Source organism: Ornithorhynchus anatinus, chromosome 18, assembly GCF_004115215.2.
Source record: "Ornithorhynchus anatinus isolate Pmale09 chromosome 18, mOrnAna1.pri.v4, whole genome shotgun sequence".
Lineage (NCBI taxonomy): Eukaryota > Metazoa > Chordata > Mammalia > Monotremata > Ornithorhynchidae > Ornithorhynchus > Ornithorhynchus anatinus.
The window spans coordinates 12,459,868-12,474,842 of record NC_041745.1 but is presented as its reverse complement, the minus strand read 5'-3'; the positions used below and the strand labels follow the sequence as shown (position 1 = coordinate 12,474,842).

General features: G+C 45.5%; 1 long non-coding RNA gene across 1 annotated transcript; it reads left to right on the top strand.

Annotated features, from left to right (window-relative positions):
• Positions 1–7,351: 7,351 nt before the first annotated feature.
• Positions 7,352–10,992, top strand: LOC114805502. Its single transcript, XR_003753478.1, has 3 exons — positions 7,352–7,425; positions 7,542–7,690; positions 10,658–10,992. It is a non-coding gene; the product is annotated as an uncharacterized LOC114805502 (long non-coding RNA).
• Positions 10,993–14,975: the final 3,983 nt, after the last annotated feature.

Genomic DNA, 14,975 nt, shown 5'->3' with positions numbered 1-14,975 from the left:
TATTTGTTAAGCGCTTATTATGCGCAGAGCACTGTCCTAAGCGCTGGGGGAGATACAGGGTCATCAGGCTGTCCCACGTGAGGCTCACAGTTAATCCCCATTTTACAGATGAGGTCACTGAGGCCCAGAGAAGTGAAGTGACTTGCCCACGGTCACACAGCTGACAAGTGGCAGAGGGGATTTGAACCCATGACCTCTGACTCCCAAACCCGGGCTCTTGCCACTGAGCAAACGCTGCTTCTCTAAGTGCTTCTTCTTCCGCTTCTTCTGCGTCTTCTAAGTGCTTAACAAACATCACTAAAAACAAACAGTCAAAACAACTAATCTCTGTCAGTGTGTCAGAAACCAAGTTGGCCTTTTGGATTTTCTATTTGTTTTCTATTCGATTTGCCTATCGATGTTTGCCCATCATTAGCCGTCGCGCTATCTCGGTAGCAGAATTTGATGGCAACATTACGTTCTGTGAGGCCAATAAAAATGTTTGATGATGTGTAAGGTTACTGGGGTATAGGCCTAAACATAAATGTCATTCTCCGTTGGGCTTATTGTAAATTCATAGCATTGTACCGATTTTGCAGAGGAATTCATTTTCATTTCTGTGCTTTCTTGTTTCGGCGCCCCAAGATCTCAATTAATCAGACAATCGAGTGTATTTATTAAGCACTTACTGTGGGCAGAGCGCTATACCAGCCATTTGGGAGAGTACCACAGAGTTGTAATAGTAATAATAGTGGTATTTATTAAGCGCTTACGAAGCACTGTTCTAAGCGCTGGGGGGATGCAGGGTGATCAGATCGTCCCACGTGGGGCTCACAGTTTTAATCCCCATTTTACAGATGAGGGAACTGAGGCACAGAGAGGTTAAATGACTTGCCCAAGGTCACACAGCTGGCGAGGGGCAGAGCCGGGGATTAGAACCCTCGACCTCGGACTCCCAAGCCCGGGCTCTTTCCACTGAGCCACGAGTTGTACTTTTCTTGCCTATAGTGGGAGTACAGTCGAGAGCCCAATCATTATTAGATAGAGGTTCCAGGATGGCTGTCTCAAAGAGGAAACTCCCACTTGGTTCTGTGCCAAGCACCGTCCTGAGAACTTGGAAAACAAACCCATGCAGTATTAGTTTCACTGTCTTCAAATACCTTAAAGTGAAATCCTGGTCTGAGCTTGTTGAATTTGCTGTTTGGTCCATATTATTCTTTCTTTGGTTAATTTAGCCACAGCACTCTATCACTCTGACATTCGGAAGTCTGGAAATAAATCTAAATTTCTACAGTCAGATTTCTGTATTTCTGCATTTGATCATCCGAAACAAAATAAGACCTCCTTCGATAGCTCAGCAAGACTACATTATGCCCTGTTTCTTGTATTACATGGTGGAAATGAAGAGCAAAATATGTAGAATGTTGAAGGCGGTTCGGGGAAAAGCAGAAAACGTAGAGGAGGTCAGGTTGGTTTCATAAATGTGGAAAGATGAAAAATGATTTCACGTATATATTTGGCATATTGGTTATCCAAGCAGAATCTTGGACACAAGCGAGGCACAGATACCTGTAAACACCGAGAAGAAAGAATTTTCAAGGATCCATCCATCAGCCAATGATACTTATTGAGTGCTTACTGTGTGCAGAGCACTGTACTGAGCGCTTGGCAGAGTACAGAGCAACAGAACCGGTAGGCACATTCCTTGCCCACAGCGAGTTTACAGTCTAGAGATCAGACTAAAAGTCTTTATATGCATATGGAAATCAAATAGAGAGAGACTATAATTAGCTGTGTCATTTTGAAAGCAAAAGAAAAAAAAGTAAGTTTTTATAGGCAAAGCCTTCTGCTGCTGGAAATTCTTAAATTGCAGAATGATTTCCCCAAAACGGGCTATAAAAGTAGCCTTGTAAAATGGTTGGCTCAGTATTTAAACCCTTCAGGGCTATGTGACATCTTTAATAAACTCTTACCACCTTACTCTCCTGCAATCTTACATTTTCTCCTTCCTCCGGGACAGTTCTACATGGTTATCCCACCAGGATCACAATCTCATTAGGCCCCAAACTCTCCCCACCTCCGCCAAATCCACTGTTCCATCTGAATTGTCCACCGCAGTTAACGTCGAGCACTCCCATCCTCCTCGTCACCTCGGGTCAGTAATCCTGGCATTATCCTTGCCTCTCTCCCGTTTTTAATGGTATCTGTCAGGGTCTCACTATGTGTCAAATAGTGTTCTAAGTGCTAGATAGAAATTAATTAGGTTGGATAGTCTAAATATGAGGAAGAACAGTTATTTCATCCCCATTTTGCAGTTGAAGAAATGGAGGCACGGAGGAATGAAGCAACTTGCACATGGCCACACGGCAAACGGTCGGCAGAGTTGGGATTAGAACCTGTCATTTGACTCCCAGGCCCGTGTTCTTTCCACCAGGCCATGCTGCTTCCCTTTCTGTCAACCGCTATTCTTGGTCACCACAACAGCCGGTTCTTTCTCCACAACATTTCCAAAATGTGTCCCTTCCTCTCTAACCGGATTGCTGTGATGCCGATTCAAGCCCTTTTCATTCCCGGCTTGACTACGGGCTCCCAGCATCAGCCTCCTCCCTGATGGCCCTTCCTTCTGGCTCTCTCTTCTCCCAGATCTGCATGTCCGGAGCGTTTCGTTAAAACGTCAATTTGCACACTCCTCCCCGCTCCTCGTAAACTCTCCACTGGTTTTCTTTCCTCTCTGCATCAAGAAGAAACTCCTACCTTAAGGCGCTCGGTCAGCTCCCTCCCTCCTCCTCCTCCATTTTCTCCCTCTAATAATAATAATAATGTTGGGATTTGTTAAGCGCTTACTATGTGCCGAGCACTGTTCTAAGCGCTGGGGTAGACACAGGGGAATCGGGTCGTCCCACGTGGGGCTCACAGGCTTAATGCCCATTTTACAGATGAGGTCACTGAGGCACAGAGAAGTGAAGTGACTCGCCCACAGTCACACAGCTGACAAGTGGCAGAGCCGGGATTAGAACCCATGACCTCTGACTCCAAAGCCCCCGCTCTTTCCACTGAGCCACGCTGCTTCTCATGTTGGTATTGGTTGAGCGCTTACTACGTGCCAAGCGCTGTTCTAAGCACTGGGATAGATACGAGGTTATTAGTTTGTCCCACTTGGGGCTCGCAGTCTTGATCCCCATTTTACAGGTGAGGTAACTGAGGCACCGAGAAGTGAAGTGACTTGCCCAAAGTCACCCAGCTGCCAGGTGACGGGGGCGGGATTCCAGCTCGACCGCTTTGTTCCTCTCAAACTAACCTACTCCCTGCACCTCATTCTCATCAGTCCTGCTACCGACTTCTTGCTTATTCTTTGCACCCCTCTCCTCTGACCTGGGTTCTAATCCTTGCTCCGCCACTTGAGTGCTGTGTGATCTTGAGCAAGTCATTTAACTTCCCTATGCCGCAGTTACCTCATTTCTAAAATGGGGATTAAGACTGTGAACCCCACTTGGGACACGGATTGTGTCCAACCTGATTCCCTGCCCAAAAGGAGCTTACGGTCTAGAGGGATGAGCTCACACGCTAGAGAAGAGTCAGGTGCCTTGCCGAAGGTCACACAGAAAACAAATGGCGGAGGCGGGATCAGAACCCGGGTCCTCTGACTCCCACTCCATCCACTAGAGCACTGGAGGAGAGGTGCCCTCAATAAGGCTTTGAAGGCGGGGAGCGTAAACGTCTGTCGGATGAGCGGCAGCGTGGCTCAGTGGAAAGAGCACGGGATTGGGAGTCAGAGGTGATGGGTTCGAATCCCGGCTCCGCCACTTGTCAGCTGTGTGACTGTGGGCGCGTCACTTCGCTTCTCTGTGCCTGTTACCTCATCTGTAAAATGGGGATTAAGCCTGTGAGCCTCATGTGGGACAACCTAATTACCTTGTATACCCCAGCGCTTAGAACAGCGCTCTGTACCTAGTAAGCGCTTAATGAATAAATGAATACTAACATTATTTGAGGAGGGAGGGCGTAGCAGGCCAGAGGCAGGATGTGGGAGAGAGGTAGGTGGCGGGATAGACGAGACTGAAGCACGGTAAGCATTAGAGGAGCAAAGCGCGCGGGCTGGGTTGTAGCGGGAGAGTAGTGAGGTGAGGTTTTAGCGGGCGAGGTCATTGACTGCCTTAAAGCCAATGGCGAGGAGTTTTTGTTTGTTGTGAAGGTGGGGGGGGGGGGGGCAAACCCTGGAGTTTCTTGAGGAGTGGGGAAACATGTGCTGAGTACTTTTGTATAAAAATAGTTGCAGAAAAATATATGGTGCAGTTTACACAGCATCAAAGTGACCTTTTCTTCTCCCCACATAATATACTGTACCGTAACAATACCCAACTGTACGGTGAGGTTGCGTTAAATTGGAAAAAAATTGGAAAGATTTCATAGTGCTTAAAGGATGGCATACCACCTCACCATGTTGGCCAATTATTCAGATAAATCAAGCCTCACACTGTATTTAGCCCCTATTTTCTGGACATTTCAAAGGATTCCTATTTCTGGAATGAGATATCTGGATGTTTGAGGCCAAAGTATGATTTAAAACCTGATTTAAATGGGTAATTTGCTATTGTGCATCTCATTCACCTTCTCACACTCTAAGAGTAAGCATTTTTTTGTGGTTGAAGCCATGAAAATGAGGCATGGCTCCGGGGATATTCAGAATATGCCAATATGATATTTGTAAACGAGGACTCATAATCTAAGGAGGAATTACAAAGGATTTGAAAACTAACCAGTTCTACAGTTTAATGTCTTGTAACACTGAGAATTTCTGCTCCCTAATTCAAATTCAAACATTGGGCCCTCCCCTGGTCCAGTGAAGGATCTTTGATGACTTTACTTTAGACCTCATTAGTATGAATTAGCATTAATAAATCCCCAAACAGGTTATTATGCTTACCTCCTTAGTGTGTTTTGAAAATAATTAATGACTGTGAGCACAATGAAGATGAAAAGAACTGTGGCTAATTATTTTTATTCCTTTTTTCCCATTTGCTATTAATAGTTCGAACTTAATTAGAGGCATTTTAAGGAAAGAATTGCACCACTGGTGTGCTAAGAGGTTTATACTTCCCTGAGATCATTTCTTTCTAGGCCTGTGCTGCTTCCAAGTTAAGAATCCCTGAAATCCGTGTGAATTCTCTCAAGTCTTAGAAGAGTGCTCGGCACGTAGTAGGCGCTTAACAAATTCTATCATCATTATTATCATTACTACTTGTAATGTCACTTAAATACATTCAATTTTTCCACTACACAGATGTCACGTTCTTGACAAACCTTGCAGTAAGGGGAAGAGTTACGTTTTAGTATGTGTCCCTTGACCCACGCTGCAAATATACACCTGCATCTCTTTTTTAATTTCTTTTAAATTATGGTCTTTGTTCAGCGCTTAGTACGTGCCAGGCACTGAACTAAGTGTGGGAAGATACAAATTAATCAACCGGAAATGGTCCGTGTCCCACGGGAGGCTCAAAGTCTTAATCCCCATTTTACAGATGAGGTAACTGAGATGCAGAGAGGTTAAGCCACTTGCCCAACGTCACACAGCAGACGAGAGCCGGAGCCGGGATTGGAACCCAGTTCCCTGCTCTACCCACCTGGCCACACTCTTCTGACAACACAACACGTTTAAGCCGGAGAGATGCGGACTATCAGAAGAGAGTTGCCTCATCCTGTTCTGTCCGAAGCACACGAGCACGCATTACGGAAGAACTAGGAAAGCTAAAAGCACTAAACCGGAACCTGGCAACCTGACAGAGTTGATGCAGCTCGGAACAATTAGCTCAATATGAAGCCGGGTCAGAGACGAGAACAACCAGTTCGTTCATCGTGGCACTACTAATCGTTGCATGACCTATGCCAGTTATACAATCTGCTCTTTGAAATGAAGTTTTCCATCTGTTAAACAGGAAATTTCAGGAACATCAGCCATCACCACAATAATTTTTTTGTGACATTCTACTGCCCGAGGCTGGGCAGTTTCCTAAAACGCTAAAATACTTCAGTTTACTAAAATACTGGAGCCTCAGCGTTTTGAACTCTGCCCCAATTCCTTCTTTTCCCCAATTTCTTTTCAGCTTCGTTCCTCAGGCCGGTGGGGCTCGTATTGATCTTGGGATTCAGGAAATGCCACCAATTGAAAATAAGAAAGTATCCTAACTTTATTATGAAGACCTCACCAAGTGGTCGTTTTTTATAATTTAAAAAATGCGATGTCATTTAGCTAGGATTCGATACTCGTTCTCCCTCCTACTTGGGCTGTGAGCCCCATGTGGGGCCTGATTATCTACCCCAGTGCTTAGCAGAGTGCTTGGCTCATCATAAACACTTAACTAAAAACACGATTATTCCCTGTTTGTCTATACTGGACATGTGTTCTCTGATTTGCATCAATAGGAGGGCTGAGTTTAACTAACTCGATCAGTCGTCATCATCCAGTTCCTCTTCGTCTACCCGACCCCGTGTGAGGGACGATTCTCAACATCAGTTTGACTAAATGAAAATCAGTGAATTGATGCATGTATTAGTTGTTTGAATTTATCAAAATTATCAATGGTTATTAATGATCAAGAAATAATTAATACAGATTTCCTGATTATCCCTTCCTAACACCAGTGAAGGATTTCTTCAAACACCAATGCACGCTTGAGGTGGTATTTTGGGGGGTTTAATTTGGGGAGGGCAGAAAATAATTAGGGGAAGCTCACCAACTCGGCAGCAATGCTTAAATCAGATAAAAATAAATAAATCTAGCCAATTTAGCACCTACCCGTTTTCCAGGGTGTGCTACAATAAGCCACTAACACCTTATATAGATCTCTCCCCAAATCAAAGACTTTCTCCATCAGGTTTTGAACCGCCTGGATCGATCTTCCCTTCGATCTCTTTGGAGATAATGGAGAGATATAGATGGGCCGTGGAGAAACTTTAAATCTCTAGCAGACTCTTTCACCCAACTCCGGTTGGAAAACTGCAGCTCCCAGTCCCGGAATAGTCCTAGTCCCGGAATATTTCATTGAGAATTCCCTGCCGTACACTCAGGCTTTCTGTGACTGAATCGCTCTCTGCGTTGTGCAGCATGCTAATTTCCCCGACCGAGAATGAAATCCACGGCAATTGGATGCATCACTGCATCCCAAGGGAATAGGATTCCTGCCTACTTTTCCCTACCGCCTTGTTGACCTGGGATGGGGTTTCCAGCCTCTCTGTCTGCCTCCGATGTGGAAATTCCAAGTCACGATTGCTCAACAGCCAGCTTCGCACACTTTCCAAATCGTAGTTGATGAATGGCCAATATCGCCCAGCTTGACCTCGCTTTCACATTTCCTAATTCCCAGTGACTCTCTTATTGCGTTTCTCAGTAGCGTCTGCTTGGATTCACAAATCACCCCTGTTTTGGAGAGCTCATTTCTCCCATTCCAGGTTTTTATATTCGTGTCACACAGGTCTTTATTTTCAAGCTTTAATTCCTTTCAGGCTCTCCAGTGATTCATCTCTCTTTTGTTTCTTCTTGTCGATTTCTTGCAATCTCCATTCAGGGGGACTGCCCGAAAAACTCAATCTACATAATCTTGGACGGCAACCTCAGAGGTTTTCTCTGCGCTTGGGTATCGAATTGATCGCTGGAGTACTTGTGAAGAGCTTACTGTGTGCCAAGCACTGGACTAAATGCTGGAGTCGAGACAAGGTAATCAGGTCAGACAGAGCTCCTGTCCCCTATGGGGCTCACAGTCTAAGTAGGAAGGAGAACGGGTATTGATTCATCATTTTATAAAGGGGGGGAATGGAAGCCCAGAGAAGTGACTTACCCAAGGTCACACAGCAGGCGGACGGCAGAATTGGGATTAGAACCCGAGTCTTCTGACTGCTAGGATTTTACTCTTTCCACTAAGCCTTACTGCTTTTCAGGTTAAGAAATAACCCTCTAGAGAGCATATCGGATAGACGCATAAAATTCCCCAGGAAACCTATCGTGGTTTAATCATTGTTCTGTCAATCCTTCATTATGGGTTTTTACTGGTTTTCTGATTAATACCATCAGGGATCTGTGGTCTGTTTCCCTTTATACCACCTGGATTGATAGCCTGGGAGAACGCTAATTCACCTTTAATATACCCACATTTATTTATCCTGCCATATTCCTGCTATCAACTGCTGTAGCTTCCCTCTTTCATTCCTACACTTTTAAGTGGTTTATACATTTCTGACCAACCCCACAGGCGCCCCTCCCTCCCAGCCTTTAGCTTTTAAATTCTTCGGGGACAGAGAGCACATCTTTTACCTGTAATAGCTTAAGTGCTCAATGCAAAGTTTTGCATACGACAGGCCCGCAATGAGAACAAATGCTAGCTATATGGATTTAACCGTACATAGTAAAATCTCTGTTATCTGGCCCCCTATTTTCTGGATAACTCTTCCTGTGGACCTTTTCTGTGGGTATTCGTTAAGCGTTACTGTGTGCCAGGCACCGGTCGAAGCCCTGGGATAGATACAAGTTAATCGGGTCGGACACAGTCCCATAGAGAGCTCACGGTCTTAATCCCCATTTGACGGATGAGGTGACTGAGGGCCAAAGAAGCAAAGTTCATTCAATAGTATTTACTGAGCGCTTACTATGTGAAGAGCTTGGAATGTACAAATCGGTAACGGATAGAGACAGTCCCTGCCCTTTGACGGGCTTACGGTCTAATCGACTGTGATTACAAAGTGACGTGGCCAAGGTTACATAACAGACAAGTGGTGGAGCCGGGATTAGAACTCAGGTCTTTCTGACTACCAGGCCCCTGCTGTATCCACTTAGCCTTGCTTCTTCCCCATGTTGGACACGTTGGATAGTCTCCATTCAGGGGCGGTCTTAATCAACTGATCAGTCACCTCACCCCCTCCGACTTTACCTTTCTGCTTTCCTGTTACGGCCCAGCCGGCACTTTGGCTCCTCTAGTGTTAGCCCGATCGCTCTGTCTCCATCTCATCTTCCTCGCCACCGACCTCTTGCCCATATCGTGCCTCTGGCCTGGAATTGAAGGGACATCTCCTCCAAGAGGCCTTCCCAGGTTAAGCCCCACTTTTCCTCATCTCCTACTCTCTTCTGCGCCACCCTGACCTGCTGCCTTAGTTCTTCCCCCCTTCCCAACCCCTCAGCATTTATGCATACGTCTGTAATTTTATTTATTTGTATTGATGCCTCCCCGCCTCCAGACAGTGAGCTCATTTTGAGCAGGGACTATCACCGTTTATTGTTGTATTGTACTTTCCCAGGTGCTTAGTACAGTGCTCTGCACCCAGTAAGCGTTTAATAAATACGATTGAATGAATGAATGGCAGATCTCAGATCCGACAGACAGTGACTCTCCCCGCCTTCAAAGCCTTATTGAGGGCACGTCTCCTCCAGGAGGCCTTCCCTGACTAAGCCCTCATTTCCTCTTCTCCCTCTCCCTTCTGCCTCGCCCTTGCATTTGGATTTGCGAGTTATGCGCGGCAGGTATGGGCATAACCATGATTTATTTATATTAACGCCCGCCTCCCCCTCTAGATTGTAAATTTCTTGTGGGCAGGGAACTTGCCTGCCAACTCTGTTATACTGTTGGAACGAGCATGGGCTTGGGAGTCAGAGGTCACGGGTTCGAATGCCGGCTCTGCCACTTGTCAGCGGTGTGACTGTGGGCAAGTCACTTCACTTCTCTGTGCCTCAGTTCCCTCATCTGGAAAATGGGGATTAAGACTGTGTGCCTCGCGTGGGACAACTTGATTACCCTGTATCTCCCCTATGTGTATCTGCACATAGTAAGCGCTTAATAAATGCCAACATTATTATTATTATTATTACTCTCCTCAAGTGCTTAAAAATAACTCTGCACACAGTAAATGCTCCGTAAATCCTACTGATTATTGATTGAATTGATCCCCTATAGGGAGGGAGTTTATGGCGTCTGCCATGAGAGAATCAGCAAGGCAAGATGGATAGAGCATGGACCCGGGACTCAGAAGATGTCGGTTCTACTCCTGACTCGGCCTTCTGTGTGACCTTGGGCAGATCACTTCATTTCTCTGAGCCTCACAGTTACCTCATCCGGAAAATGGGGATTGAGACTGTGAGCACCACGGGGGGCGGGGACCGTATCCAACCTGATTAACTTGTATCTACCACAGCGCTTCACACAGTGGCCAACACACAGTAAACCCTTTATGGATAAAGTTATTATTATTGTTCCCCTAAAGGCAGCAGGTCCTTTGAGGTATTTGCATTAAGCTTCATGCTCATCTGTAATTAGGAAGCCATTTCAGCACCCCATCCTTCCCCTCCCTACCGATGTCTGTGCTGCTGTGGCTCCAGCAAGGAGGTTATTTTCTAATTCGATCTGCCAACGTTTCTGCTCTAACACCCGTAGCTATAAATACATAGAGCTGACTGTAATGGCAGCTCCTTACCATCTTCCTGAGGCTTGGGTGGGATTTAATTCAAGCCTTCAGGGTCATTTTACAGCGCGGTATGCCCGGCAGTTCTGATTGCTCGATGACTGGCAGTTCGATTAGCCGGAATTGGAATCTCCCTTTCCCCAAGAAGCGGGAACGATAAAAAAGAGCTGTATTTGTGTGTGGCTCGCACTCATCGATAAAAAAAAATTCACTGATAATAGCTTCATCTATCTTTCAGGTTTTCTTACAGGAAACACTCTTCTCAGCGGTTCCTCTTCAGTCTGTGCATATCTGATTTCTGCCCTCAGTCATTGATTTGGATGTGTGACTCACAATTTGCCAGAGGCCGCTCGCTTTCCGCCAGGATCTCCAGGCCAAGCCTGACAGTGATGCGCCAGAAGTGATTTTTAAGGGCCCGTGGGGTTAAAGAACGTCATACCGGCTACTTCATTTCTTTTAGAATAGATCGTGTAACTCTGAAAACTAGTTTAGTAGTGCACTTTGGGCAAGTCATTTAACTGCGCTGTGCCTCAGTTTCCTCATCTGTAAAATGGGGATTATAAACTTGTCCTCTCTCCCCTTTAGAATGTGAGCCTCATGTGGGCTAGGTACTGTGTTCGACCTAATTAGCTTGTATCTACCTCAGGGTTTAGTTCATTTCCTTGGCACATAGTAAGTATTTAACAAATACTATAATTATCATTACTATCACTATTCTTATTATTACTATTGAATTTTTAAGGACTTGCTGTGGGCCAGGCACTGTACTAAGTACCGGGGTGAATACAAGCAAATCGGGTTGGACACAGTCCCTTTCCCACAAGGGGCTCAGAGTCTCAATCCCCGTTTTACAGATGAGGTAACTGAGGCCCAGAGAAGTGAAGTGACTTGTCCAAGGTCACACAGCAGACAGGTGGCAGAGCTGGGATTAGAACCCATGAACATCTGACTCCCAGGCCTGTTCTCTATCCACTACTTCATGCTGCCACCTGCAAAAAAAAAAAAGAATTTATGCACCAACCAAGTAACTTTAATACAGGCTAGCACTACTTTGGAGCTGTTCTGTTTTCTCATTAAATAAATGATTGGAATATGACTGAAACATTCTACTTTTATTTTGAAATATTATTTTTTCTATCCTGTTCAATCCACAAAAATATTTTCATTACTATTATTATTTACTCTTTCACTGCAGGGCAGGGTTTCTAGGCCCTGGCTGGGAAACAGACTCATATGGGAGGAAAATCTGGAGGCAAAGATGTAAGAGATCTGTCAGGAGTGCACTGAGTTTCTTTCAGGATTAATGGAGGGAAATGATGTTTTCCTCTTCCACTTGGAAATCTCTGAGCAGTTATTCCATAAAATTGACAAATGGAAACTTGAGGCTCATTTACTACCGTTATTTCTATTTGTGAAATAATTCAAATATGCTTGCCATTGTATCTTCTGACTTCTTTGGGAAAAAAAAAAAGAACCCTTCACGTCTTAGATCTCGGCAGGATTGTTTTCGCTCCCTCTTAATATAAAATTGCTAAAAGTCTGACAGAGTGATATTTTGGGAGCACCGAACCTCTTTAATAACGTAGTAAAATCAGAAGAGCTTTGAACAGTGTAGTCCTCTGATTTAAGATCGAAAGAAGGTTGTAGTCTCAATGTTATTGACGGAAATTTGGAAGAAGTAGGCAGAGTCCCGTCATAAATCTCAGTTTTGTACCTAACAGCCAGCAAAAATGCAACCACACATCATAGATGGGAGAAATGAACAATAATCGATAACCTCAGTAATGCAACGAGTACTGACTTATTGTTCTCTAGACCTCGGCCCTTCATTACCTTCAAGGGCAGTTTTGGGGCGATGTTATCAAAATTCTCATCGCGGTGACTCCACTTTCTAAGTCAGGAAGCTGGATTGCCTTATGGCCAGCGGTTGGGAAATTGACCGATGGCCATAAAGCTAAGAAATCACCTCACGTCAAGTGTAGCTGCAACATTTCCTCCGTTAAGAGATGTCCTTGTTACCTGTTGCTCCTCTCAATCCTACCAATGTTACTGTGAAAGAGGAGGAGAAGAGGGAGGAGGTGGGGGCCTCCATCTCATCTATGTGCCTCCATCTCACCTATCTCGTCGCCGACCTCTATCTATCTATCTATCTATCTATCTATCTGTCTGTCTGTCTGTCTGTCTGTCTGTCTGTCTGTCTCATCTCCATCTCATTCACTGTGCCTCCATCTCATCTGTCTTGTCGTCGACCTCTTGCCCACCTCCCGCCTCTGGCCCGGAAGGCCCTCCCTCCTCACGGGTTCGAATCCCGTCTCTGCCACTAGTCAGCTGTGTGACCGTGGGCAAGTCACTTAACTTTTCGGTGCCTCAGTTCCCTCGCCTGTAAAATGGGGATTAAGACCGTGAGCCTCATGTGGGACAACCTGATTACCCTGTATCCACCCCGGCGCTTAGAACAGTGCTCTGCACATAGTAAGCGCTTAACAAATACCAACATTATTATCGATTAGACTGTAAGCGTGACAATGGGCAGGGATTGTCTCTATCTGTTGCCGAATCGTACATTCCAAGCGCTTAGTACAGTGCTCTGCACACAGTAAACGCTCAATAAATACTACTGAATGAATGAACCGACAGACAATTCCTCTTCCCCCGCTTCAAAGCTTTACTGAAGGCCCATCTCCTCCAAGAGGCCTTGCCTGACTAAGCCCCCCTTTCCTCTTCTCCCGCTCCCTTCTGCGTCACCTTGACTTGCTCCCTTAGTTCACCCGCCCTCCCAGCCCACAGCACTTATGTATCTGGAATTTATTTATTTACATTCGTGTCTGTCTCCCGCTCCAGAGTGTGAGCTTACTGTGGGCAGGGAATGTGTCGGGTTACTGTTATATTGTCCTCTCCCAAGCGTTTAGTACAGTGCTCTGCACACACAAAGCGCTCAATGAATATGACGGAAGGAATGAATGATTGACCGATCGATCGATTGTTGATTGTGGGAAGGAGAGGGATAATGGGGGAAGGATGCTATGGAAGAGGGTTATCTTCATTCATTCAATTGTATTTATTGAGCGCTTACTGTGTGCCGAGCATTGTACTGAGCACTTGGGAGAGTACGACAGAACAATAAACAGGCACATTTCCTGCCTGCAGTGAGCTTACAGTCTTGAGGACTGTATCTTCACCCTTCCCACCTTCATAGCCTTATTAAAATTGCATCTCTTGCAAGAGGCCTTCCCCTAAAAATCTCTCTTCTGCTCTATTCCCTCTCCTTTCTGCCTCATCTATGTGCTAGGATCCGAACCCTTTACGCACTTGATATTCACCTCATCTTCAGCCCCACAGCACTTCTGTACATATGTGTAATTTCTTTAGATTACTGCCTGTCTCCTCCTCTAGACTGAAAGCTCCTTGTTGGCAGGGAACGGGTCTACTAACTCTGCTGTATTGTATTCTGCCAAGAGCTTAGTAGAGTGCACTGCACACAGTAAGTGTTCAATAGATATGTTTGATTGATTGATTCTCTTTCTTTCCCTTGTCCTCTCTCTCTCCCTTTCCCCCTCCATCTCTTCCTCTTCTCTGTTCCTTTCTACCTCTCTCTCTTCCTCTATCTCTCTCCCTGTTTCTCTCCCTCTTTTCCGCTCCTTTTCTTCCTCTCTCTCTTTCTCTCTCCCTCTTCTCCTCTCCCTTTCTTCCTCTCTTCTTCTTTGCCTCTCCCTCTCTCTCTCCTTCCTCTCTTTCTCTTTCCCTCTTTCTCCCTCTCCTCCTCTCTCCTTATCTTCCTCGCTCTCTCTTTTTTCCTTCTCCCACTGTCTCCCTCTCTCTTCTCCCCCCCTTCCTTCCTCTTTCACTCTCCCTTTCTCTTTTCTTCACTCTTCCTCTCTCCCCCCTCTCTTCCACCTTTCTTTCTCTCTTCTCTCTCTTCTTCCTTGATCTTCCTCTCTCTGTGACTATATGTGACTGTGTTTTTCTATCTCTCTTAGTGTCTTCCTGTCTCTTCTTGACTGTCAGTCTCTCAAAAGATACGCTAGAGTGATGAAGGTGGTAGGAATGTAGCATCAAGGGTCAGACCAAAATACCAGTCTCTGGAGCAAACCCCAGGACCCGACCTCCTTTTCAACAGTGAGAGCTGAAGTTACCACAAGTGCTTCATCTGACTTGCCGAGCTGTCTCATCATGACGCCTAAGCACCAGAGATAACACCAAATGGTAAGACAATGGGGTGATAATAATAAGAATAATACCATACTAACAACTGTGGTGTTTTCTAAATATTTGCTATGTGCCAAGCCCTGTACTAAGCGTGGGGCAGAGAGACAAGATCATCAGAGAGGACACGGTCCCTTTCCCACCGTCTCTCTGGGGGCTCAGTTCACCAGGACCAAAGCAGTGTTTTGGCATTATGTGTTCTTATGAGGAAAATGGGTGACATTTGGATGCTTAAATAGTCGCTCTATGGTCAACAGAAGGGGGGAATCATAAATTCGGAAGAAGACCCAGTGAAAGAAGATCTTGGTGAGGAGACACAGTTCTAAACCGCGGAGAAACAGTAGCAGAAGACA